This window comes from Strongylocentrotus purpuratus, unplaced genomic scaffold (genome assembly GCF_000002235.5).
Source record: "Strongylocentrotus purpuratus isolate Spur 01 unplaced genomic scaffold, Spur_5.0 spur5_scaffold_3, whole genome shotgun sequence".
In the NCBI taxonomy this organism is placed as follows: Eukaryota; Metazoa; Echinodermata; class Echinoidea; order Camarodonta; family Strongylocentrotidae; genus Strongylocentrotus; species Strongylocentrotus purpuratus.
The window spans coordinates 5,746,706-5,750,458 of NW_022145609.1; positions in this window are offsets into that span (position 1 = coordinate 5,746,706).

Genomic DNA, 3,753 nt, shown 5'->3' on the forward strand with positions numbered 1-3,753 from the left:
ACAGAAATACGTTTTTCTACAACTGTTGAATTACGTAGCATTGAGGTGGAGTGTGTCTTTTTGTTTTTGAATTACGTATTCTATTGCGTAAATCTGTCTATTTTTGCACCCAAAATTTGAATCGTCTGTGAATCTTCGGAAACGTTATTCTTGAGATTTCCTTTCACTAAACAGGTAAGCATTGTAGTCCTGCGTACAGGATGTACGAATGGCAGAACAAATAGATATTCAGTTGCTAATCACAATTACGATCAATGCAGACAATGAGGACAAAATAAGCTTTATTTCTTTGAGACAAGTAATCCGGTAAATATAAAACAGCTGATCGTCAAAACAATGAGGTCAACTACTATAAACGATAACATTTGAAGTCTGGGTGCGGTCGTGCCAATTTCTAGGTTATACAGCATGATAACCCCAAAAGAAATAATGTTAGAATGTCATTTCGATTGCGTTATTAACTGCCCTAATCGAAATGGTTGGGCAGCAATTGGCGCATGCGCCAGTAACTGTGTACTCTGATATGGTGCGTCAAAGCGTGAGTCAGACATTGACGCAATCGTACGTCAAGCAACGGGTATGACAAAGTACAACGGCAATGATTATTTTAGACCCAAACGTGAACTTTTTGATCGATACTATTCATTACAGATTAATGTGATATATAGATAAATTAGAAAACATTCTGGCACTATAGTAAAGCAGAAAAAAGCAGCCCAATCTAATTAATTAAGTTTAAGGAACTTCTTAATGCCCTTTGACTAACTCAATGTGACGTAATCAAGCTGGCACGCCCAGCCTACACAGCACGTGCAAACAAAATAAGATGAACTTTCTACTCATTAAAACTGAAACATTGAAGAAGGAAAAAAATGAGACGAACGTGAGCCCTTGGAGTATAAGCAAACAAGAAACATTAATTCTATTAATTTGGAGCAGGTATACTCTATGTGGAGAGGAAAGAAATATGAACGAAGTTGGCAGGTTAACCAGATGAAGTTTCGAGACATGGCCGAAACTAATGTATACACATTCGCTGAGTAATTTCCTAACCGCATCGACTTTCAAGAGTAGGGACATCGTTATTATTATCCAGGTATACTTACATCAAAACATGATAATAACATTTTTGCAGGAAATTATGAAAAGTATATTTCATGTACAGTATCTACTACTAGTCATTATGTTTCATAAAATGAATTAATGTTTTATGACACACAATTCTCAGTCTCGATAGAAAAAAATTGTGCCCGTTTTTGTTTTACATTTCACGCGCATGTTTAAAATTAATAATTAACTTAAGTTGTTCTGTACGAATTCTTTTCATTGAACGATAATTATCAATTCAGTTAAATTGAATATATTATAGGCCTATTATAAATACACGTTCTATTTGATTATGTGAGCATTCTTATGCAAACAAAACTCTGTAAAGAAACCCTTGTCATGGAGAACAAAAAAAAAAAAAAAAAAAAAAAAAGAATGTGGTTTTATAGGTCTGTAAAGTGTGCTTAATTTTTCACATGTTAATGCTTTAAGTGACGTCCTTTTAGTTTGCATATCAAATGCAAAGTCCAAGTGTTATTGGCTTTACAAATCAAGCGTAATGCATGCAAGCGTGAAAGAACTGTGCTCAAAATTGTTACAAGGCGTTTGCATTTTATATATTCAGTTTCTTCCTCAGGACTAATGTTGCGTTTTTTTTAAAATATTGTATCTTTATTGCTAGAAATGCAAGGTACACTATATAATAACGCAATGAAATATATCGAGTATGTTTGAATAAATGCAAAACCATGTATGAGGTGCATGCCATGGTGTGTAATACAACGTTAATACTCTGTAAGGTAGCAGCTATCATGATCAAATATAGATTGGCTTTGAACGAATTGAAAGTGTGCAGACGACCAGAATGACTCGAGCATTAATGTATCGACTAAATTTGGCGGGATTAAGAGGTCAAGGTAAAATAAAATTATGCACATTTTTACATTAATCGACACTTTGCTTCATCGACTCATGCCGGCTTTCTCATAATGATAAAGAAATGTGCATAAATAAGTAAGAACAATCTTTAACAATTCAATTTACAAAGAAAGTAGTAAAAAATTAATGTGTGCGTTCAATATATTTTTTAAGGGGTACGGATTTGTATAAGTTTAATGAATATTCAACGATTGTATTTACAAACTACAATGAAAACTTTTTAAAACGTAAAAAGACCCTCGTACATAATGGTTTTCAATGTGTCTAAACTAAAAACTTAATTATATTAATGACAAACGTAGAGAAAACGAATTACACTGTGTATATGATTTCTTGTGGCAATAGGTGCCTTTATAACAAGAGGACTTTCTGATCGAGTGTTAGTTTGGACTGTTCTTATCCCTATTTGAAATGTTGCTTCATACTTTTTAATACCTTTTGTTCTTCCTTGCAGAAATACATGTGGTACTAGTTATATCTTTGAATTGATAAATAGAAAAAAAAATCAGATAACTTGACTAACAAACATGCACTATCTTCTGAAACAATTGGCAAAGTAGTTGGGGTGGGGTGGGGGAGCCGTTCGCATATTATAAGTGGCGAGGTAAGTTCATGCTCTACACGTTACCTTTGGATGACCGTTGATTAATCTCCCGAGCAGGGAGTATTGTCTCTCAGTTTCTAGCTTTCACAACGATAACAACATGCAAGATAACACGAACTAGGGAATCGAAAGTTAATCATCATCATCTTTACTCGTCGGGAAAAAAATTAACTTTTTTCATTCTTCTTCTTCAGAGAGAGATGGAGGGAGAAAAGATCGAGGGTAGCGAAAAATCTGCCAACTATGCTAATTACTGAGGGAATAAACATACTCTCTACGAGGGATTGTGCCCTTTTGCTTTTGATGCAAATTTAGAAATTAGGGGATTTCTCCATCTTGATCTCTATGTCTCGAATAGGGACAATTATAGAAATAGCTTGATATGTGAAAGTTGTATTCTGTTTTGTTATGACATACTAATGTATTTCTGGGTATCCGTCGAGAGCCCCTTATTTGCTGAGGTTTGAAAACGAATCTTGTTCTGTTTAGCAACGAATACAGACGCACTAAAGTTGTTCGTCTTGCACGCATCGGAGTAAATTGCAAGAATAAACAGAAAGCCGAAATGAGACAATATTAGCGGAAGCTATAAAGTAACAAAACTGCTTCTGTTTCTTTTCCATTCTTAGATAAGCAGAATTTTTATTCTTTAATTTTTATTATTTTAATGTCATCTACATACAATACCTAACATGAATATCGTCGGCGTATCCAGAATGACGAAATAGTCCTCCCCTTTTGAAGAAAAAGGGGGAGTGGATAATGTGTACAAAAAAAAAATCTCCCAATAATAATGTTTTACTCCAACCGCCCACTAAAATATGCCTCGGAGGGTTGACGAGATTACCGAAAATCATGTTTCGGGGAAAAAAGATTCCGGGCCCCCTCTTTGACAATCGTGAATCCCACTACTGGAGTATATCATGAAAAGAGATCTAGACCTAAAAACACTTTTTAGTACTTCTCCTTCAATAACTGTTGTTCCCATTTATCTCTTTTTAAACGCCATACTATATACCTTACTCTGTTGTATGTCAGTACTCTTCCCCCGCTTGCAATTAATCTTGTTATTCTGTGGTACAATGTAAGGATAAAAGCAAACGATTCTATTGTGTCTGTCATCTTATAATTTATTTTTTATTTCATTTCGTTGTCTCATATTA